This window comes from Charadrius vociferus, unplaced genomic scaffold (assembly GCF_000708025.1).
Source record: "Charadrius vociferus isolate BGI_N301 unplaced genomic scaffold, ASM70802v2 scaffold498, whole genome shotgun sequence".
In the NCBI taxonomy this organism is placed as follows: Eukaryota; Metazoa; Chordata; class Aves; order Charadriiformes; family Charadriidae; genus Charadrius; species Charadrius vociferus.
The window spans coordinates 4,111,609-4,136,553 of NW_009649588.1; positions in this window are offsets into that span (position 1 = coordinate 4,111,609).

Below are 24,945 nucleotides of genomic sequence, written 5' to 3' on the forward strand. Positions count from 1 at the left end.
AAAAACCCTTAGCATTCAGTATCCTACTTGGGAACTCAAAACTTCTACAAATATAATTGCAAGTGAAACTGTGAGGTTGCCATTGTGACGTTCTCTCTCCTTCATTCAAATGGAAAATCACTGAAGAACTCCCTGAAAACCCTAGCATCCATGATCTATGTAGAATATTAAACATGGAGAAAAATGCAGAAATGTATCACCATAGAAGCATGAAATCTTTCAGATATTTGGTGTGATACAAGGCAGTACTTTCGTATTCATGAAAGACATTAATGATAAGCTTTATACAATAGCTAAGGGGTAATCTCAGAGAATAAGCCACACTTGTGTTGGCTCCAAGTTTGGCAGGCAGATGTAGTTACCATCCAGTTCTTTTGTTTAATAGATATGAAAACTGAGCTGAAATGGAAATTAATGCAGAGAGCTGTTTTAGGTGAAAGAGCAAGGTCTGTCTTCTGGCTATTTTTTCAGATGGTGTGCCTCACTACAGACCTGTGTGATAAAAATGAATTTTTACCCTTCCTTCAAGTTTCCTTGGAAGCTCAATTAATTTCATAGATTTGTGTCTAGTCTGTGGGCTGTCTGAGAAAGACTGTTTATTATATGTGTCTGTGTGTGATGTGACTCAAAAAATAACCCTGATATTTAAATACTTAAAAGTAATGTGTTTTTCTGACTTGTCTCTTAATTTAGAAGATCCACATTTAGATTCCACAGCTGCTCTCTCAAGACTTCTTTGCAATGAACAGGTTCCTAATTCTTTATTACACACAAGTCTGTGAAACTTTATGTAAATTTATGCTGTATTTTTGGCTTTTTTTTAAGAAAAAAATGGCAGTTATATGTAAGTGGGTTATTCAGTGTCCAGTGAAGTTACTAAAAGCATTGCTATTTCGTTTTCCAGGCATAGAATCAGATTTAGGTTTTTTGTTTTGTTTTGTTTTTTCTTTCAGAGGTGTTTTGTATTAGATCACTTGAGCCTATTCTCTGTTGCCATACAGTTAGTTGTTCTTTCCAAGGTGGATTTTCAGTGCCACCATAGTAGAAATTTATGAAATCTGGAGAAATTATACATGGTTTTCCCCATCCCCCGATCCATTGTTTTTGCACACCACAAGTATATTGCTTTCAACCAATAAAGGAATTGCAGACTTAAGAGTGGAGGAGTATGTCCATTCTCTATATATGCAAAACTGTTGCCAATGGCATACTTACATTGGCAAGAAAGTTAGGTCTCTATCACTGTAATAGATACAACTGTCATACTAGCTAGTTGTATTTTGTGAACACTAAAGTATACTGTTCTGCAGCTCACATAGGTTTGTGTTAAACAAAATAACTATCAATGAGAATTCTGTGCCTTGGGAGAAATGATGAGAATAGCAAGGTTATTCTTGCCAACTCTAGATCTCTTACAGCAGTTTTCTTCTGAATGACTTGGCATGGTAAAAAGTTCTTTCTTTTTCTTTTTTTTTTTTGATTCAGCAAGATGGGTTTATGAATTCGATCATCTTTGATACAAAAGAATGAGTCTTTTACTTGAGATGGACAGCACACAAGGGTCTTGAGCCAAACAACTCTGTCCACTTATTTAATAGGTATTAGAACATTCCTTCATAGTACCAGTTTTCAACACATGGTGAACGTGCTCTGCTATTCAAGGCATTGTATCATTTATCTCCAGCAGCATTAAAAAGAGATTTCCCATTAGACTCCAGGATGCTGCCTGGAAATTACAAAGCTTTTTCGATGAAGAGCTGTAATGGGATTTTTTTTTTTTTCCAGTTTATACTCAAATCTTTTACATTTTATTATTGGAAGATTAGGACATTCAAGATTTTTTTGTGGATTTCTTCTGCCATAAAACAAGCTCATATTCTGTTGGCACATCAACCAATGATGTAAAGAATGAAAAAAATCAAATAAAACAGATCAAATAGCTGAAAAATGTAAATTCAAAGCCATTTAGCTCAGTCACATCAGCTGACTGTAAATGATCTCTTTTATATATAACCTTTTTATATATCCTATGTGTAACCCGTATATTACATATATATAAAATATACATATATAACTACATATATAGTTATATATATATAAAACTAACTCCAGTGATAGTCCTCACTCCTCCTCACTCCTCCCAATTCTTTCTACTCCTAAATAAGAACGGTCTGTCTGACTCTACTGGAAAGACAACTCAAATGTTCAGTGCCTTTATATCAGTATTAGTAAATCTCTCTAGAAATAAGGAAGTGGTCAGTGTTTCATTATTGTGAATATCAAAATAAAATACTGCATGAAAAGTAAACGTTTACATTTAAGTATTTCTTCACTACTTCCTGAAACAGCATTTTTCATTATTTCTGTACAGTGTTTTTGCATTAAATATTTAATTTTGGGGTAAGTGATGCATTTCAGGCTGCCCCAAGGTAGTGTGTTTTTTTCCTCACCACATTTTTCTCTCCCTGTTTTCCATCCTCGCGTTCTGTTAAGAATCAACCAAATCACTCTCTCTTTTTGAGGGTTTGGGTACAGAACTGAAACATCCATTATTTTCCCACCTGTAGTAATGTTTACTCTGGAAAGCTAAGTTAGAGCTGTAGAAAAGTAAGTTCATTAAATGTTACTTCCACAATAATGCACTGTGAACAACTTATTATTTTATATCTACATTACTGTAAATTAGGAAAGAAACAGGATTAAAATATTTCAGAATAGCTGCCGGAAATGGTTTCAGTTCTGTATTGAGGATGACAAAATGAGGTGTTTGACTGACTTTAGGCACTGCAGTTGCGTGTTTTAACTGGGAGAAAGGTTTGTGGGATACCACTACCATCTTGCGGCAAGTCAGAGTATAACAGCTGAATTTCTATTTAAACAAAAGGCCAGATCGTAAATGAGTCTGAATAGCATTCATTTCACCTTGTTTTCTCGTCATGCGATGTTACAGTTAAAAATTTTTTATTCTGTCTACTAGTGAACCTATAAATGCTTGCACAATAATAGTAGCTTTTTTAATACATGCACAGTTGTATAGCTTTGCTATTCTGGAAAAAGTGGATTCATTTTCTTTTTCAAGTACGGACTGAATGCAGACAGACCTAGGGGACAGCACTGTAAATTTGTAGTCAGTACTCATGTTTTAATTTAAAATATCATACTGGTTTTAATGTTTACCTTGTTAAGTGCTACAGGTTGTACAGAAGCTAATAATTTATTTGGATTTCTATGTGACTCAGAATTGTGGAAAGGAAATCCTTTAAGAACTGTGAAGCAAAAGACCACATCTAGCCAAGATAACCCCTCAGTGTAAATTGCTGAGAGACAATTTTGCAAGTACTTGCCTTTTGTATACTCTTTCCTAAACAACAATGTGGAGCCATGATAGTTGAACAATTAAAGTAAATAGGCCTTTTACCTGAGCCAGCATGGGTGTTCTTATTTATGTAGGAGTGTTGTTGGTAACCAGATTTTTGGAAAGCATTTTGATAATATGGTGATTTATGCATTATTAGAAGAATAATTGGACAAAATATTAGTAGGTTTGTTCCTCCATATGGGATTGGAAAACCGTGCTACATAATTTTCCTGAGAACACACTAGGTTGAATTCTGTCAATTCAAATATTTCAGGTCAATTGGAGAATCAACATTGCAGAATTAACAGAAAAGAATCACAGTGAAGTAACTCACATTAGAGTAATTACATTCAGATATTATACTTTTTTCCCTAGCATAAAATGAAAAGTCATTCCAAGATAATGCAATCCATAGCTAAATATCACAGCCATACGCTTTCCATGATGGTTGTCAGTACAGGCTCCCATGCTTCAAGCCATGCTATTGGTTGTTGTCTGCTTCCTGTACTTCTGTTCTGTGAACTTCAGTTGCTGGATCTCGGTGTCGCCTTAGCCTGGCTCTGCCCTCCTTGGCGCCTGAGCATGGCTGCACCAGATCCATTTGACACACAGTACATCATAGTGGTTGGCTCTGCTATATATTGTTGGAGCTTGGCACTCTTACAGTGCACTAAGAAGGTTCTGTTTTTATTTCCAGTAACTGCACATCTAGGACTTTTTCCTCCTGTTTTTAGTTTCGGATGGTGTTTTTCTTATATCAGATTTTATTGGTTATACTTTGTTACTTACCTAAGTGGATTTCTGGTTTTGTTTTTGTGCTCCCCGTGGGGAAAGTCTTTTTCTACTTAAGTTGTTTTTTGTTTCTTTCTTTCCTAATACTGTGTTGTCCCTTGACTTTGCAATTTTTTCCAGTTTCCATATAAACAGGGTTTAGATGCTGCTCCAAGAAATACTCTGACCTTGCCCATCACCTTTTTTGCTGTTGGGTAATGCATGGTACATTCCAACTTCTACTTAAAATGTGTCTTTGAAATGGTCAGTGGGTAGGGTTACTTCAAACTTTAGTCCTCCACCCCTCAAATTCAATATCTAGTATCAATGTATTGTATGCTTTAGGACATTTAGTACTTTGCTTGTATATATTAGCATGGAATACGGTAATTTTTAAATATTTTTTTTTTGAAGATTACAGTAAATGTAAGCAAGGTTGCATATAAATCATCTTCTATCTTATATGGCTAGTCTGTACTTTAATGCAGAATTATGGGTATGATGGGTGTTAGAGGTGTATGAAACTGCACTGTGATTCCCAGGAGATTTAGGTAAGCGTTTCAACAGTTGGATCTTGAAGTTTTATTTTCCGTTTCAGAAAACTCATTTGAGGTTTTCAGGGTTCAGTGATTTTGAAATTAAGTCACTTCACAGAACTATCACAGCACTTCTTATCCATGTGGAAGCCCAGGCAAGATGATCCAAGCTAGAATTGTATGTCTATAGGTCTCATTTCTCAAGCTACTGGTATGTGAATTATTATGTCAGAGAGAAACTGTAGCATCAATATGAAAATGCCTTTGTAAAAATATTTGCCAACCCTTCAAACTGTCCACTGCAAAGCAAGCTGTTTCCTGAAATCCTGATTGTTTTTTCCTGTGCACCTGAGAATACCTGTGTTCTGAAGCAACTCCATGCAGGCAGGTTGGGAGTGCTTCTTCTAAGTTTTAAGATGCCTGTGCTCAGGCTTGCTGAGGGCAGATTCTGCTTCTATTTGCTTACCGAGCTTTATATTTGACCTTCAGTGAGGAGGAGGAGGAGAAAGCTTGTTGTCTATGTAATCCTTTCACATTTGTTGGGGTTTGGCAGCCTGCTAATCTGTTCTTCCTTGCTAGCACGACTTCTCCTTCAATAGGAATTTGATGCAAATACGCTAGATCTCACCAGGTTGTTGTGGATAGATTATTTGCCATCAGTTCAGTCCTGAGTGTAGGCCTGTGCCTAAATGATCATACGAATTATATGTGACAACTGGCAAGGAAGCTGTCAGCTATTACCAAGGTCTTTGACTGACCTAAATGCTGTAGATAGATAGCGAAAACAAGGAGTATGTAGTTTCATTTGGTCTCGGCTGGACTTTCTGAGACTTTCATCTGTATACATTCACTCTAATTCAAAATTTCCTTCAAACTCAGAATGAATCTGGCTAACCTGCACCAATCGTGTCCAGAATACCAGATTTTTATACAAAAGTGCATAAGCAGCTTGAATATGCTGTAATATTCATGTTTCTGATACGTGCTAATAAGTGTATCTTGTACTACTTTCTGTATAAAGGAAGACATGTTTGATGAACTTTGAGTTCTAGGCTCCCCTGGTATTTGTTTGGGCAGCAATATGTATAGGTTGTGCCATTTACTATGCTGCTGGAACAGAGAAAAAGGCAGTGGCAGCTGTCAGATGGAGTAAGTGGCAGTAGAGCAGACATTTAAGGATCAGCCAGCACTGAGCACAGCTAGTGGGTAGATGATGGTTTTTTGCCAAAATTTGGACGTCTTATTCGTTTGTGAGAGCAAAATACCCTGCCATAAGCAGAAAGTTCCCCAGCCATTTTCTTAGGACCAGCAATTTCAAGCTCTTTAGAAATTTATCTTGAAGTAAAAGTGACTGAAGGTAATAGAAAAATATATCACAATTTGCAACTCTGTAGGAAAGTGATCAATGAGTTGTAGATTTACGATGAGTATACTGAAAAAAATAAAGTGCACAGTAATTTCCAGCACTAATTATTTTGGGGAAAGGCCACTGTATTCTTCATGTATTATGAATTTAAAAAAAAAAAAATAGGCTAAGCAAAAGCCTTGATAAAGTTAACTAAGAAAGCCGAAGAGAAGTGGATAGGAGAATTTGTATAGAGAAGGCAGCGCTGTGTGTTCCATGCAAAGCAATGCTTGGAGGAATGCGTAGAGGTGTTTCTGTGGGAAACTCAGTGCATGCATCAGCAAGAGTTCACTGCCTTCTGTCTCAGAAAGCACTTACCACATGGTATTTCTGTGTGTGACACGCAGGTGTGACACCCAGTGTCTTGCCCAGATGTAATACATAACTCCTTCCTGTGGCCATGCATTTCCATTACAAAAGTAGCTTTCTTCTTTAGCTAAAACCACGTTTTAAGCTACATACCCTGAACAAATTATTAGCTACTTTTCCTGAAAACAAAAAGAAATTCTCAAGTATAGTTGGGCATTTGTCTGTGGGGTTTTTTATGTCCTGATGAGTACATGTAAACCCTTTTATGTAAAGACTTTGTCTCACTGGAGACAAAGCCAATGCCAGATTAAAGAATGTGAACAGAGAATGGATAGAATGAAGCAAGACCAGAAACAGAATAAGCTTTAGAGATGAGCAGGCAGCTTGAGCTGAGTACTCTGGAAAACAGGGATTCATTGAAAGATTCAAAGACAGGAAAAATTGAATGCAGGACAGATCATCTAAGGTGGTCTTTATTGGCTGGCAAGATAAAGTAGGTGTAGAAACCAGCTTTGCAGATTTAAGCTGCAGTTTTAGATCATTCATTACTTTGTTTGGAATTTTTTTTTTTTTTTTTTACTTTCTCTGGAGTTTATGCTAAGCATGAGAATCGAAGGAGAAACTGACCAAAAGGTAGCCTGCATTAGCAGTGTACTGTAGTGTTAAGGAAAAGATAATCATTTGGGAATATGGGAAACAGGTGCCTTGTTACACAAAGAAGGCTAATATTAATCACTTTCTCTCATAAGTTAGTGTTCCATCATGTCCCAGAACTGTATGAATTGAAGAGTATGGAGTTATCATCTGTCATTCCAATACTATAGTGATGATGCCGTGCAAGCAGTTTAACAGTCAGAACCAAAACTAAAACTGGCCTATAGCAATGTGTGAAATCTTTTGTCTTCATAATAAATGTGCCAATGAAGTAGAAGAGTTCCATGATTAAGGTTCAGGAAACAATATGATATATATAGTGACCACAGGAAGACTGTAAGTCCTTTGCGAGGTAACTCGGTATATTAAATGGTGAATAACTAAAGCAAAGAAAAATTCCAGTGGTCTTTAAGATTAGTGAAAATTGACAGAGGTGGGTGAATATTTCCATCTTGCCAATGGTAAATGCTTTCACATTCAAAACACTTTACCTAAGACACTCAACGGTGAAATGCAATGGCTGAAAATAAGCTCTTCAGAGTAAAAATATGAAGCAAGATTCAGACCCAAATATATGGTGTTACTTACCACTTAAGGTAAGTAACACCATAATTTTTCTTAGGATGTTGATGACAGTCTACTGTTATTTGATGATGTCATAGATAAAATAAAACAAAGATGCCTTGAAGCCAATACTACTTTTGATGTGTCTGTTTTGATTGCATTTCCCCTCTTCTGTAAAGAGGAGGGGTAATGGATGAAATTGCAGGTTTATTTTAATACAGATTTTTTGCTGGTAAAATATTAAAGACGACTATATTCTAATCATAGCCCAAATGCAGTTCTTCAGTCACACTGCAGCAGTGCAATTAGATGGAGAAGAGGGCAGGGCAGTTTTCTCAAAAAAAAACATTTCCAAACATGCATAGGAATACCATGGAGCTGTACACTTCTAGGGCTGTACTGTAATCTGAACCTGTATAAATACTAGGAAGAGTAAGGAAAGCCTGTCCTTTGCTTTAGGTCAGTAGAAGTGAGCACCCAGTGCTGACTGTGCTTCAAAGCTTGTGGGAAATATGTGGATGACAGTCAGAATAGCTGTACAGCAATGGCTGTCACAATTTATTTGCCAGCAACATTTCATATTGCCCTGGATCAGTAAGACAGGAGCAGAAAAATTACAACTCTAAGAGGTGTTCTGGTTTAAACAGGGCTATAAATATGTCCCTTTACCATAAGATTTACAAAAGGACTGGTTTTGGTGAAAAAAAAAAAGCTTAATTTGGGCATTAAGCCTTCTTAGATGGAAACTAGTGCAAAGAATTAAGGTATGGACTGATATGAAACAGGGATTTTTCTTTGCCACTGTAAATTTAAAATTACCAAAAGTACCCTAATTCTGGAGAATGTTTACTCGTTCAACAAGGTGTGTTTCTTCCCCATGGGAACAGGCAGTAACTTGATTCATGGGCTGCCTAAGTGCCTTCAGTGTTTCACAGCAGTCCCTGGCACTCCCGGACTTTAGCCTTGCCTTAGTGTTCTGAATAGGCAGAGATCATTAGCACTTTTGTAAAGAGTCAGTTGTAGAATTCACTTATAATTATCAGATCTGCTTCCATCATAAATGCTGGTTTGAAGGATAATAGTTGGAGTTTAAATTAGCAGTTGGAGTTTATATTAGCTAAATATCTTCTTTATGATAGGTTTGTCTTACAGATGATATAAAGTCTGGTGCAAAGCTATTTGAAGTCATTGAGTTTTCTGTTGATGTCAAGAGTCTTTGGTACAAGCCTTTAGCATCAATCTCAATTGCACTCAGTTGTGTAAAGACACAATAAATCTGTGTTAATACGTAAGTAGAAGAACCAATTGTGTGATAACTGCATGGGTTTTATATTAATATAGTTTCCCATGACTTTACATGTCTTTGCATTAATCTAAATCTTCCTTAACACTGCTTCTAATGTAGACAGCAGGAGTTGCAATAGTGTCTAAACAGAGAGAAAAAGCACTCCAGTACTACGGTCATTTCTGTTATATATCTATTGCCGTTCTTGAACGTGAAGGTATCTTAGTTAAAACCAGCCCTAATTCAAACAAATATTCTGTGGAAATATTATGAAAGCTCTGATTAATCTAGCAATTTAATGTTTGTTTAATCAAGATATTGCAGAGATATTTTTGTAAAGCCTGATAAATTACACTGAAATCCAATGTGGCAGCAGATATAAATGATAGCTACCTAAATATTCAAATTCTTTTATAAGAGATGTGTATACAGAAAATAGGTAGAGTTGTTTACTTTTTAAAGTCACTGAAGCTGTCATTTAATGCAAACAAAAGAAAATGCAAATTCAAAGTTCCCAAATGTGAAACTAAATTATTTTATGAATATACATTCTTGTCATGAGAAGAAACTGTCTAGACTAAAATTCATTGTGATGAATATTATGATGATACAGAAATCAGAAGTGATGACGCTTGCTATAAATGATCCCTAAATATGCACAGAACTATTTCCTGTTATATGTGTGAACGCCTTTGAAGAAATGCTGAAATTCGAAGTTTTAGTGTCATGTGCTAGAGTAGTGATTTTTATTCAGTCTTTTAAAATGCATAATTGCATTTGAACTTTAATTCATTATGTGAAATTTTCAGGGTTTCAGATACAAACATTCTACATTCTTTGCAGGCTGTGTAATATAGCTGGATGGTAATTGTTGCTCTTGCCCTGCTTCTAATAACCCTATGCTGTTGCACTTCTGCAGAGCAAACTTATGATAAGTAGAAACCTATCAGAAGATTAAAGGAAAATAATTTTCTTAAGTAGCTCTGAATTCTGTCAATCACACAACTTTTCCAGGCTGCTTTTGTAATATGGAGTGCGTATTCCTTTTGTTATCCAACAAGATCCTCCCTGGTCTTGCATAAGAGGAGGAAGGGGTTTATGCAGGGAGGCTGAAAATGGAAAATGAACCTAAAACCCATAAGTGATTCTCTTTTTGGTATCAACTTGGAAAAAAAAGCATTAAGACAGAACTGGAAAACTCCCTTGCTTCTCCAAAAATTAAGGTATTAGTGATATTAGTCAGCCTCCTGCAAAGAGAAGGAGGAAAGGACAGAACTAATGCACTTTCTTAATTTTTAAATCCCAAAGGATAAATATTTTAAACTTGGTGGTACCATCACCTGTTTCAACACCTAAAATCCCAATATCTCTCTCAGCTGTCATCATATTATTTCTACTGCTAGAGAAGCATGCTGGCTAGAAGTTGGTTTTATACACTCGAAGCGCCTTAAGTGCTTTACAAGACACAAGTCAGATGCTTTACCTGCAGTCAGCCATGATGTGTTCTGTAGTAATTCACACCAGCTCTGAGAATTTAGAAACTAGTATTTTATATTCTTCATGACTATGGAGAAGCAAGGAGCAGTGTAGAGAAACAGTTACTTGACCCCAATCCACTGTGCCGTACGTTTCCTCACTGAAGGGACTGAGGGTAACCTGGGCAGTAACAAGGTCACCAGGTGGAGAGGTGTCTGGAGTGAAGTTCAGCCTGGGAAAAGGGGAGAATAGGTGTTTTAAATGTTTGTCTTTTTTGTTTCCAAATACCGTAATCAGTAATTATTTATTCTAATTGGCAATAAGGTACGTGAAATTCCTCAAGTTGAGTTTGGTTTGCTCACAACAGAACTTGGTAAGCGATTTCCTTGTCTTTATTTTGACCCATGAATTTTCTCGCTCTTGTTTTTTCTTTTATCTCCCTCATCCCACTCTGGGAGTGGAGGGCAGTGAGCAAGCAGTTAAAATATCTTGCTGACTGAAGCTCCTTCTCCGTTCTTTTACTGACACTAAATCTATTTTAGCCTTTTTGATACTTTCACTCTTTTCAATCTAAATTAAATATATTATCGTAATTGAAAAATTTAAAAATTATGGAACAAGGCATTATTTTGTTGTTAAAGGCTTCCTTGTGTAGAGGGGAAATTGAGGGCTCTGCCTCATTTTAGTTGTGTATACTGTCAGTCTGGTGAGAAGTAGCATAGCAACTCATGATTCCCATTTATAGGCATAAAGGAAGCAACTGCCTCTCTTCTCAGTCCTTCATTTAATCCATGCTACAATTTAGTTTATTCCACCCAAAAGAGGAGGAGAAACTGTTATTCACTGCTAGCCCGGATGAGCCTCCAGTCTGTTTCAGGTCTGCAGACAGTATTACTATGTAAAATTGTAGAATAAGAAGTAGAAAAAATCAAGGTAGCAGTAAGAGGCTAAGGCAACTGAAATGCCAGTTACTTTTTTCCCTTCCACTTTATACATTGCTGATAGTAATTGTTAACATTACAGGAGTATGTACCCGATGGGGGGTAACAAAGAAGATGGAGCCAAACTCTTCTCCATGGTATGTAGAGAAAGGGGAAGAGGTGATTTCAACAAATTGCAATGCAGGAAATTCCATTTAAACATAATAAAAACCCTTTTCACTGTGAAGATAGTCAAACCCTGGAACAGGTTGTCCAGAGATTGTGGGTTTTCCATCCTTGGAGTTACTGAAAACCTGACTTGGAGGTAGCTGTGAGCAACCTGCGATAGTTGACCCTGCTTTGAGCTGGGAGGTGCCATGGATCAGACTGTCTCCAGAGGTCCCTTCCAGCTTTATTGAGTCTGTTGTTCTGTGTTGACACTTCCAGTAGGCACTTCCCTACCCATGAATAGCAGCACAGAAATAAAAGAAGTAAATGTAATACCTACGATTAATGTAGGGCAGTGCCACTAATGTCCGTAAAAAGCCATCAGAAACTGCCTGAAATGATGGCCTTTGAAAATAAATTGCATTCAAATCACCCAGCTGCAGACAATTTTAGTAAAAACATTGCTGAGCTGATACGTGGGTTGAGGATGTTTCCATTGGCTATGGTTTGCAAACCTCCTATTAATTTCTCAACAGAAGCTGCATAGTCATTCATCTTTAGAAAAAGCTATTCCAAAGATTTATGAAAGCATAATATGAAAATAAGACTAATGTATTATCTGAAAAGGGCATTAATATTCGTGCTACTCACAGTATAAATCAGAGGTCAAATGGTCATTCACATCAGAATGGGTAAGGCTCCCTATAGTACTCCCTTAAATTCACGCCCACTAGCATGCAATTTTTGTTATGTGTTAAGAAATGAGCCAAAGTACATACGTTCCTGTGGCCTGAACCTAAGAATATTATCAAAAATAACACCACACAGAAAGACTAGAACAGAGGAAGGCAACTATACTAAAGAGAATACCCACTGTCGTCCAGTGGGTTTGATCATTTGGGATTAAATGCTTTTCTTGTACACAGCAGAGTTTTGCTGAGAGCTAAGAGATGCTTTTTATTCTGAGGAAGTAAAGCAGCAAGAGTTTTTATATAGTGGATACTAAGAACGCTTTGCATTCATTTGAAGCAACTAAAATAGAGAACACAGCTGATAGGAATACTGTAGTTGTAGTAATGGGATTAAGCACTCCAAATCCCAGTTAGGTGAATCACAAGAAATTCCCGAAGCAGAGTTTATTCTGGGTCTGCTGTACATTAAACAGTTTGTAATTATGCTGGATTTGTCCTTCATAGAATGGCAAGAATGAAAATACTCTTAAGTATGTATTTTACAGAGATGAAAAACTGCCTTCCAATTTTATGTCTGTTTTCTTTCTAAGACTTTGAGGGTTTTTTTATATTTTGTGAGTGCACCAAGGGAAGACTGTTTCCAGCATTACAGAAATTGAGGCACCTCAAAGGTGAAATGCAGTCACAAGAACCAAGATCAGCAAAGCTACAAAATGATTGTTGATAGGAATGTTAAGAGTATCATTAAAAAATTGTAGGTGTGAAATGGCACTTAATAGCAGATATCTCAATTGGATTGAGAGCCAAGAGATCCCGGAAGGCAAGGTGCAAGACACTTACTGAACGTGCTTCAGTTTTCACATTCTGAACAGTGAGAAAAATGCCTTTATAAAGAATCTTTTAAATTTGCGACAACCAGCGGAGAAGCATCAAGGTAGCACAGACTCTGTGTGGTGCGATTTTACCAGTGTACCGTGGTCAATACCTTTACATGAAAAATGCTGTGTGTACTTTGATGACTGCAAATAGCAGTCCTTCCCATATCTAGTTCAGAAATACCCTCTCTTGACAACAGCTTGACAAGCAACTCTTTTTGGCCCTTTTATTTAAACTGAGGTATTAGTTTGCTCCTTGGAAAATCTGTAGCTTAGTGAGTAAACATCGATTATTTCAATTTCCAGAAATTTGCTTGGAGATAAATGCTCTGGAAGCTTCCAGTTGACTTTCTTCATTAGATATGTAAAACCACATTCAGAGCTGTCCTAGCTTCAGGAGTTTTTTGTTCTAATAACAGGACCAGTACTTGGACAAATGAACCTAGTTGGTTATTCCTTTGAAAGCCACATATAGATTTCCAAAAGCCCTTGCCATTTCTGTAACTGTGGGTTATCCAAGAGGTCCTTTTTTGAACAGTCTTGAAAAGATTAAAAATGTAGGTCTACAAAGGACCAGGATACCCATGCAAGTGGAATCTGAAATTTTACATGTTGAAAATTTTCATTCTGTATTCCTCAAGCATGATTCTGAAATTGACCTGAAATTATAATAATTTCCCCAAAAAAGCGTAAACCCCTTCATCTTGCATTATATGGACAGACACTTTAAAATATCGATTAGGCACTAGCCTCAATAAGGAATCAAAATCTTTCTGGATCAAGTTCTCGATACATTTTTCCGTGTCTTCAAAGGCACAGGAAATACGAAGTTTTGTCAGGAAGCTTTTCCCTAACAAGCCTTTAAATCAGGAAGATCCATGGTATTTTGGGACTGGCAGGCATCATTCAGTTAAGCACCATTCACAGATGTGACAAATTTGAACTAGTGTTGTGGCCTGTCTAGACCAGGTTCTGATGATAGCCAGTATCAGGTGCTCTTAAAATGGTGCAGAAAGGTCCTCAGCAGCATGCCTTGTCCTCAGGGTTTAGCAGCAATGGCTGTTACAACCATCTTCCTCAAGTTGCATCATATCATTTGGCATATTTCAAAATAATATTTTCTATAATATTGCACAATGAACAAATACTAAATTTGTTTTTGTGTGTATACCCTGCTGTGTTACCTTGAGGTCGTCAGGATCGTGTTTGGTCATTTCCTTGAGATACTCAGTTTTTAGCTAAGCTCGCCTGTGGCACACCGACAAGTTCCAACCCCCTGTTTTGAGCATTGCCTGGGGATATTAAGTCAGGAACTGGCAAGAAGATGGATGTTTGGCAGAAGTGACAAATTCAGTTTCCTGGAGAAAGTTGCTGACTGCACTGTTCCAAACAGAGCTCCTTATCTGCCATTCCAGATGTTGTAGTGATGACAGCTGTTTAGGGGGACCTTGAAGAGGTGAGGGAGAGAATGAATTTACTGGAGAATCCAACTTGCTTGTAAGCCTAAGAACAAATCAACACTCAGTATGATTCATGCTTATATTCTGCGATTCATGTCTATATTCTGAGCAGTTTCATTGCAAAAATGTGCACATTAATAAAAATTCATACTTAGTACCTGTTTTCAAACCTGGAGAATTATAACTATATGTAGGCAGAATAAAGCAATGATGTTCTAAAAAGGGAAGTTTCCTTTAGTGTGGAATGTTCTCATGTCTATGCAAGGTTTTTGAGGCTGAAACAGGTATTCAAACTCCAAAATACAACATGTAGTTCTCATTTGGAGTGGTTAAACCATCTTGTAAAATATGTTGCACTCTTAGTCTTGCACATCTTTGTAGCAACACATCTTTCTCTTACATGGATGTCACTTCCTCCCAGTCAATCTTTGTGATGTGGTATTTTTCTTAGGTACTGGCTGCCATGCTCAATACTTAACTAAAACCAAAATAATTCCATCTTCAGTTACTTTTTTTATGACCATCAAAAGCAGGACCAATGAATTCAAGAAGAGCAAAATATATTTGCCTCTCCTTCTATGCATTCAAAAATTGCAAACTAAAAATACTAGACTTCTGACCAGAATATTGTTGTATTCATACTCTGCTTACAGGAGATAAGAGGGTCGGGGGGAGAGAAGAAGAAATAAAGAGATATAAAAGCAGGTTAATCAATGGAATACGAGATCAAAAGGAACGAGGGTAAAAGCAGACAGCGAAAAGAAAGTATAGCTGCATCCCCAGGATGCGATACAATAAGCCAGAAGTTTCAGATTGTATGCTTAGAATTTCTTGAGTGATAGTTGAAATTTACACTGTTTCTAAAAACTTCTTATGTGGTTGAAGGCATGACATACGCGCTTCAGTTTGTACTAGGACTGATTAAAATTACTTAGCTTTTCTGTTACTGTTGTTCTATGTTTTTCTTAAACAGTTTTGTTTTCATCTCTACAACTATATACTTCTGCACATGAAATCTTTGCGACAGTAAAAATTTGTTGTCTTCTTAGTGAGTGAAGTGTAGTCACAAAAATAGTAAAACAGACCAAGGCCATAAAATGAAACTGCCCAGCTAATATCAACAAGAATTTCGTGTTAAGTTTCCAAGTGTTTGTTCAGATTCTGAAATGCATGTTTGTCTTTCATTGAGTCTTTGTTGATAATGTGCAGTTATTTATTGTGACTGTTAATAGCTCTTTGATTATAGGGTTTTTTTTGCTGATGCATGTTGCAAAAAGCTTATTCACCTGTTCTCCAATAAGTCAAATGATGAGAGTGGCCAAATTCTATTCTTTGGCTTGTAGCTAAAAGAAGCTGAGTCCAAAAAAAAAAAATTCACCAAGATGTTCTTGATCATATTAAAGTGAGGAATACTAATCAGAGAGATTTTTCCTCATTAAAATTCTTAGATGTAGCAATTTATGTAGCTTAGCGTTCTGCCATGCCGTGCAGGTAAAATTTTTCAGCAGCAGAGAGACATTTTAAATTTTTTGAGATTTGGTACAAAGTCTCTATTGTACTGATGTTTCTAGCAAGATTATTATTATTATTCTGATGCAATCATCTTCATTCTGGGAATATCACTTAGTGATGAATCTTATGCCATTTTAATAATCATGAACCTTTTGAGAAAATTATTACAATAAAATGATTTCTGCAGAGGACAATTTAAATTTCGATCCCAGTTTGTAGAGGTCAAACGTGATATATTGCCTATCAGTATTTTTCTGTCATGCCTGATCGGTAGGGATTTCTTGTTCCATTTTCTAATTTCCTTTATTTTTGGAAACATTTCCATTTAAGATTAAGGCAATTTCTGAATTAAGAACTGTTTCTCCTTGTCAAAATGTGACTGATATATGGGGGATTTGTTTGCTTTTTAAGAAAGTACTATAATATTTTTTTCTGAATATTGATGCAGGTTCTATCAGTGGCTTTTGTAACTATCCAGTTTTTACTGCCAGTGAATTATTTTTTTTTTTAAATATTTGCCTTTCTGAAATTCAGGCACTAGTAAAATTCCTACAGATGAATTAATTAATCTCTTATTTGGTCAACAAATGCATGAGAGATACTCTGGGAAGTGTGAATGCGATGCTTAGGGTTGATCTTGTATTCATCTCTGTATTCAGATACTGTCATCAATGTGAATCGGATTTAAGGCTTACATTCCCCTGGAGTCAGTAGAACTTAGGGGCATATGTTTAAAGCTAAGCAGTCTGTTATTTGCTCTGTGAATGAAGGACAAATATGCATATTTAACTGTTTTCAGATGTTAGGTTTTTTTCCTACCCTATTTTTAGGAAAAGCATATACACCATAAGCTTGCTTCTGTTTGCTAAAGGCATAGCAAAATTTTAGCACATAAAGGCACTAGAGGATGACTTTGTGACTATGCAGGTCAAGGTACTCTGAGAAATTTCCTTTATCTTTCTGGAACCAGTCTGAGCTGTGAAGCCTTTGTGTCCAAGTTGTACTATGGTCCTGAGAGGTGAGAAAAGGAGACGAACAGTACTCTTATAAACTGATTTGCCAAATACCAGTGCATTTACTTATTCAGTGAACGAATGTGAAACATGAGTACTTGTTCAGAAAAGTCCTGTTGCTAGAAGAAGAAAATAAATGCTTTTTTATTTACTGAGGCATTCAGTATACTTTGGGATTGTGTGTAAAGCCTTACGGTGCTCAATTACACAATTAGCCTGTGCATTTGCTTGTTTTATGTCTTAATTAGCAAGTGTAACGTAGTCTGTATAGACAATCTGTGTGTGATCCAATAGAATTCTGGTTTTTAAAATGGCATGTGCCATCGTATCATATAATGATATCCCAAAATACTTACTTATAATACTTACTTATATAATTATATCCCACAATAAAACAACCAAACAAGCATACGAATAGGAAGCATTAAGTGAATCTTTGCTTTTTGACTGAAATCCCACACCAGCATGTGCTAGTCTGCCTTTGGATCAGATGATGTATGTAACTGTAAATGTGAATATAGTAACCAGTTTTTTTAAAGTTGGTGTTTAGTGTTTAAAAAAAAAAAAAAGCAACAAAACACAAGAGAGGTGGATTTCAGAAAATAGAGCATAATAGCATTTTCATGTTAAATTAGTGGAAATTTTTCAGTTATTTTACTGGAAAGATACTATTTTGGTTCTGGACATCAAAATCATTTCTACCCTTTGGCTACTCACAAGTCTTAATTATCTGGTAACTGTTGGATTTATATTTTGTGTTCATTGACTCATCAAAGCAACTACTCACATTCAGACATGGACAGACTGTTCAGATGTATATTTTATGGATTAGCAGACCTTTCTTGCCTGAAATTACCTTTTTTAATTTGTCATATGCTTATCCCAGTGACTCTGTCTTATTCATATAAATTTCTGTATGGCTGAATTTCTATATAGCATACTCTTTATTCCCGAAGAGGTGGGAAATTATCTGTTTCCCTCAATAGTTTGCACCAGCTATTCTATTACAGTTACTGTTGTAAACAGTAGTTTTTAACAATTTTTATTTGCCTGCCTTCACTTTCATGTTACGCTGTTCTTTACTCATTTATAGAGCCCTTTTGTAATTGGTATTTTCTCCTTATGAACGTGCTTATACAGAAATCATTTTTAATTGCTTTCAATCTTCTTTTTGATAAGCTAAATAGACTGAACTCTTCAAATCTTTCACTACAAGTATTTTTCTGCAGCCTTTGTATAATATTACGTCTTTCTCTGAGCCTGCTCCACTCTTTAAGCATGATATTTAACATAGGAATTTGCATGAAGTATTCCTAGGTAGAGGAGTAAAATTATTTACTGCCATTCATTTCCTTTGGGTTTTCACTGTAAATTGCCTAATCAGTGTGACATTAACATCCTATTCAGAGTCTGTCTTTTTCAGGATAGTTTCCTGTTCTGTTTGTATGGCAAGTATTTACTGCCATGGATGCTTAGCTGTATTAAAACACATCTTGTATTAATTGGCCCGTTTTGTCATACATTGGGATTAACCTGTAAAAAATACTGCCATAGTTATTTACCACTCTGCTGCTCTTTGTGTAGCTTACTGTTTCTGTTAGTGGTGGCTTATATATATGTTTCCAGATGGTCATAACAATTACAAAGGTAGCCCACCTCTTAACTGCTTCTCTTAGCAAGGAGATTGAACAAAATAATGCCTGCAGAAACATAAAGCATTATGATATTTTATGGAAGAAGCAGTATTCCTCTTAGTTTTAGATCTGCAAAGCACAATGGAGGATGAGAAGTAGTAGAGGTTAAGATTAGCTTCAAAACACTAGTAAAATGTCTATTCAGGGCATACCTTCTCAGGCAGGCTCTCAAAAAACATTCAGTTTTAACACTAAGAAGTTGTTAATCTGATTTCAAGATCTTCTGCCAAAGACAGATAATTTTATCTCGAGTTGCTGCTTTTAGTTCTGCTGAAGCAATGTTTCTTCCTCTAACTTCGTCATAAGACCAGTTTTCTCAAGGCATTCCTATCAGTCTTTTTCTGTGAAATACACATAAATATTTCCCGTTGTAGTCTTATCTGTAATGTTGCATTTTTCTCTTACTGAAAAACCTCTATACAGGATCTCTTATTTTTGCCTTGGGCAATTCATTCTCTGATATGCAAATATTGTAAATAATGCAAAACTGGGGAGTTGTGCGAGTTTTCTTAACCCATTCAAACTATAATACTCAGCAGTTTTAATTTGAGAATCCTTTGCTGAATAAACCTCTGTAGGGCAAATCCTGTCCCTAGGGTACAACCTTTGTAGGTGAGTTGTGAATCAAGAAGTGCCACAAGTACTGAAATCTGGGGAAATCTTCGGTCAGGTGGGATTTCTCCATCAATACTCTGTAGCTGTTTCAGCCTCCTCCATTCTCTTTCCGTAAAGATACACTTAGTTATTGATCTCCTGACTACATAAGCCTACTAATAAGCTTTCCAGCCTTTGCTGCAGCAGGTGTATCTGCTGGCCAAGTGTGTGTTTTGTGGCTATAGAAAGGCGAAACAGCAAAGCTGCTATCACTGTAGGAAGAGCCCTTTTTAGCTACAGGAGAGAAGAAAAAATCACCTTCAAAGCTATAGAGAATGAACTCTATCCCAAACAATCAAGTCTTCAGAAGTGGGAATCGGTTTTGATTCTCTATGTAGTGGATCAAAATAATATTCTTTATTTAGGAGAAGCAGAGAAGGTTGGTCATTTTAGTTCACAATGCAGTTGCTGCAGTTTGGCTTGCAAAAGAAATTGTTAAAAGTGATTTTAGAACTTAACGTGAAAGAATCTTGCTAATCTCTGAACTCATTTTCTGAGTTTCCCCGGGTTATTTCTGAGCAGTACTGCTTCAGAACTTTTTCCAGACCAGAGAAGGTCACCTGTTGCAGGTCTGAAGATCAAGGATCACATAAACCTCATTATTCACATTATGTAAGTAGGAAGATGAGACAAAAATTTAACCTGGGTCTGTTCTCCTCTGGTTGATCCCTCTTGCATTGTGACATGTCTTTGTCAGGCAGGTTGAAGAAAAACAACCCAAAGCAACATCTCAGTCTTTAATTGTCCTTCTGCCTGTCTATTTTAGTGCTGGTTTTAGCCAATTAGTTGTGGCTGCATTCAATGCAGTGTTATGGAAGTACCATGTTTTCCTCACTGATGTGAAAGTGTTCTTCAGTACTGCTTCAGTTTGTGACGTCAGTTTAAAGTCCTGTGACATTCAAATATTGGCTTTGGTCTGACTATAAATGAGGGGCACACTGATAATTTGGTTTGATGATTTGTCCGTAAGAAGCTGGATTTCAGCCACCAAATTAGCTGAGATTGTTACAATGTTATTTGGCAGATTATAGGCACATGACACATAATATAAAGAATCTAAAGGAGAACCAATTGAAAGCCATTTTGTCTTCCTTCAGGCTTTCAGCAGGAGTTTTAACCTTGCAGCCAACCTCCAATGATACAGTCTCTGTAATGAGTTAATGTCTGTATTAAAATGCAAATCAATGTCCGTAACATAAAAATGGATGGTATGCCCTAAAACACAATTCTAGTGAGATAGATATACACATACAGGATCATATACTAAAATTTAAATTAATGTATATATAAACTGTTACTGCAGCATGGAAAGATCTGTTACATAAAGAACATTTTATTTTTGGAAGTACATGATAATTAGGAGGATTTAGTTGGACTGATTCATTGATGAAAAGAAAATTAATATGAAGCCAAGATTCACTTTGGGATGAATAATTGGAATTGACAACTGTTGAAATTTTTTATCAGTGAATATTGAATTTTATCAGTGAACTGTTGAATATTTTTTATCAGTGTAAATTCCATCTTTTGGATGAGACTGAAATTGCTTATAGCTGGTGGTTATGAAACAGTCGGCACTTTCTGATAGCCTTACTATGAGTGAGCTTTATGCCTTGGAATATCTCCAAGAGTAAGGTATAAGCAAAAGTGACTTGTCTCTAATCTAATTCCTATATTATAGCACATAAAGTACCAATGTGTAGTAGGATTTCATACACAGCTTCTAAACGTAGTATTGTCTAGACAGAGTTGTAAGAAGTGGGTACAGAGTTCTTGAGAAAGATTATGCTGTAAGGGCTTCCGTATATTCTTCTCTGTGCAGCCAATGGAGGTTAATTGCCAACACAAAAGTTGATGGTCCTTTGCTGAGATCCTTTTAAGCACATAAATGAGATACATGAAAATTAGGAGAGACCATGAGTCTGGGACATCTTGTTTACCACAGTGCAGAGAACTATAGATTGCACATGCAGAAAATCTGTAATGCGTGCCCAGAGAGTCCTTTCTACCTCCATATCAGCTGTGAGGTGACTGGGCTTCCTGTGTGAGACCTTCTGTGTATGGCATCTGGATATTGGAGCCACGTTCTAAATAAGGCCCATGCTTTAAACTGACAAAAGAGCTAGGCATCTAAGTTAAGTTGGAGGTCCACTGTTGTCTCCTTAGCCTCCTAGCATGGTGTCTATCCAGTAGGTTTGAAAGTAGAGTGGCCTAGCCTCAGAAGAACGTGGAATTTCCATGGTCTTTTCAGTTTTGCATGGTCACTGTAGCCTTCATTGTAAAAAGAAACTTTTTCCGTTAAAGGCATTCTGAAGCTTTGTTTTGTTATTAGTTGTTCTGTTCTTCTGCTTGGAAAATTGCCTTACCAAGATTTGATTTTAATACTTTCCAATTAAAAGAAAAAGTCAAGCTGCTAATTCTTTCTTCCTGCATATTTGGGCCCCCTTGTAATTTTCATCTTCTGCATGATACTCATTCTTTTCCTCTATGTCACCCATAACCCCTGTTTCTTAGTACTCTCAGTTCATTTTTGTTCCATAACTATTATCCAGAAAGAAGTGGAACAGAATAAATTGAGCTCTATCTGTTTGGAGCTGCGTAGCTCCCAGATTTCATAACATTCCTAGTAATTTATGTTCTGTGAGACAGTTTGCCCCTTTCTCAAGTTCAGCTGAACTGCTAGATGGACAAAGAGATGATGCAATTACATAGAAAACAGGATGTGCTCTCCCCCTTTCCTAGTGGCTGTGTAGCAAATTGTATTGACTTTGTTTTGCAATCTACCTCTTTTCACTATAAAATCAGAAAAGCAGAAAAGTGTAGATCCTTTGGCAGCTTTCAAGAATACCACTTTCCCCAACTCCTTGCTATTTTAATTATGTTTTTTTCTCTAATAATATTAATAGAAGTTTCATTTGACTTTTGAGTTTGATGAGCTTTTAAAACTGTGAGCTTCCTTGTCAAGTTAGTTATCTCAGTTCCATGACAGGATTATTTAGCAGACAGCACTTTGTTGCATATTTCCCTTGTGTTACTGAAGGCTGTTTGATATCACCCCATTCTATGGCATTGCTCTTTTGAATGTTATGTTTTTAATTTAACCCAAGAAATGGGCTATTGAAGTGCTCAGTGAACTAAGCTTCAGAAAGTCACAAATAAATAGAAAGGCACAGTCCAAAATTCAACAGCCAGGAATCTGTGTTCTTGCAATTACTGCAACATAGCCAGTTCCCTTTCACAACTCTGCTGGCTTTGTTAAAGGATTATGTTTACAAGATTTTATTTTTTTCAGTTCAAGGTTTAACCTTGATTTTCCTCCCATTACCTTGCTGATCTTTTAAGCCAAGACAGCCCAAATCCTGTTTCCTACTCTTGCTCTCTGGATCCTATCTGATTCTCAAGACAGAGGTTTGAAATTGCAAAGCTTTAACAGCTTCTTTTATGCTTCCTACTCTGTACTAAAGTACAAGTACTAAACTTGTTGGTATGCTTACAAGATGTCTAAGTGCAAATCTGTTTTCTATTATTTCTGTTTTCTCTGTGTTAATTTTTGGTCAAGTTGGCACTATGCCTCACAGACATGTTGAAAAGGAAAGATGTCTCTTATCTTTCTTTGCTCAATCACAGGTCCTGTATTTGACTGATCCTTCAGTCCTTCACTGCGGTGTGAATTACTGCAGAAAGGAATGACAGGGTTTGCACAAACTGACTGATATTTACAAGCCATCTATGCTTCATGAAGTGTGCTGAACCACCGGATGGTTTCTCATATGTGTAACGCTATTTTCTGTAAACAGTTGCTGACAGCTCAGATGAAGCTTGTGATTTCTGGTGTTTTGCTACATCAGATGCTAATCAATCTTTTCATTCTCTTATGATGGGTGTTACAAGGTCATCAGGCAATGTAGATACCACCAGTGGAGAAAGACCACGGCACAATTAGTTGTGTAGTTTTACATGTGATCTGATACGAGTCTGCTTGTGTCAAAAATTGCTTTTAGGTTTTTCTTATAAGGGGCTTTTGAGCAGTGCTACAGACTTTTAAAATCCCATTCTGATCATTGATATTAGGATTGAAACAGTGCAAAAGCTCAGTGATTGCATATGAAAACAAGGTTCATGCCCACAGGAGGATGTGAGCTGTCTTCTAGATCATTTGAACCATCAGTCAGAAAGCACGCTAAAGCCTCAGTGGCTAGAAATGAGCATAGTATTGACATCTGGTATCGACATCTATGCAAAAGGTAAAGTATATTTTGGCAAGCAAGAGTTATTAACTGACCTTAAGGTCTTAACGTGTAAGAGAGCAATTGAAGAGCCGCTTCCAGACTTTTGTTATATAGGTGGAGAACTGTTACAATATTTACCTGTAAAGGTGAAGAGAAGTGAATTCTCCCAACTCCTAGGATGATTGCTGTTTTAATGTTTGTGATTCTGAATTTTTTCACCCAGTGCAGATATGCAAAAGAGGTGTCTACTGGAAATGTTCTGCCTCCTTAGCAATATTAAACTATCTTATATAAGTACATAGGAATGAACGTTCTGAATATTTTCCCATATTATTACTATTTTGACAGTTCTCTTCCAGAAAGCAGATCTGTTGCCGTAATGAAAATATAAGCAGAAATGCCTACTATTCCTCCTCCCCCCCCAAGTTTTTAGTCTCTCAGTAATGAGAGGGGCATCACCTTTTGTATCAATATGCAGAAAACAGAAGTAAAATTAATCACTTCTTAGAAACGTAGAAATCACTTAGGCTGAGACTTTTAAATATTACGCTGCTATCAGCATTACTTAAAGAACTAATTAGAAAGGCTGCCCAGAGCTTCCAAAAAGACAGTGTGGACTGTAGTATTCATGAATTAGTCTGGGAATTGGCAGTTTTAATATGATGTTGTACGTACTTGCAAAAACGGCATGATCAAGTCAGACCATTAGACTGTAAGCTAGACTGTAGCCGATGTCCAACATGGGAAGAGGAAGACTAATTCCCAGGAAGAAACAGTTACACTTCCAAACAAAAAATTCAATATTTGATGAGCTTTCTGACAAAGATTAAGTGTATTTTTAATACTATGCTAACGATTATAGCAGAGTAGGCTATAATATATCAAAATGTAGCAGAATGGAAGTCCTGCAGGTTGGTATAATGAGAACTATTATTGTCACTTAAAAGATTGAACTGTTTCATTTAAGCCATTCTGAATGCCAAAATGCTGAAAGTAAAATATCAGTAGTTGTTAACTGTAACGATTTTTAAATCAGGATCATTAAACAGAAGGATTACTGCAGGAGCTGGTGATGAAAGCTGTAGCAATAATGCATCCATTTAGCAGGCATTCAAGATGTAGCAAAGAACATGACTGTTAAAGTTAACAGTTCATGATTTAGAAAATTTTACTTGTCTTAAGCATTTTCCCATAAAACAAACAGATTTCAAGTGATGTTTTGTGTATGTTGCTGTTGAAACTGCAAGCAGTCTTTATTGATGGGTGCTTAATATATCATGAAGGGATGTAAACTACTATGCAGAGGGGAGGAAATTATACGTTCTCACAGGTCCGCCTTTTTTTCTGCAGTGAACTAAAAATGAAAAAAA